Genomic DNA, 316 nt, shown 5'->3' on the forward strand with positions numbered 1-316 from the left:
TTTTGGGTTGGATATGGAAAATGTTTTTGGTGCATTAGCTTCACCCTGCTCTTATAGGACGCACGTCTCCCTTCCTCCCTCCCTCCCTCCCTCCCTCCCAACCGTAGCCGCCTCCCCCTCCCCCTCCCCCTCCCTTCCTCGCCGCCGCCTGAGGCAGCCGCCGGGCAAGCCCGGGGCGCCAAGGATGGTGGCGGCGGGGCCTAGGCTGCCCTTCCTTTGCATGCGGAGTCCCGGATCTGGAGGGGCGGCTCCATTGGCGAGGCACGGCAGGCTAGTAGCCGTGCGGGAGGTGGATCCGGCGTCTCGGCTGCGCGGG

This window comes from Hordeum vulgare, chromosome 7H (genome assembly GCF_904849725.1).
Source record: "Hordeum vulgare subsp. vulgare chromosome 7H, MorexV3_pseudomolecules_assembly, whole genome shotgun sequence".
In the NCBI taxonomy this organism is placed as follows: Eukaryota; Viridiplantae; Streptophyta; class Magnoliopsida; order Poales; family Poaceae; genus Hordeum; species Hordeum vulgare.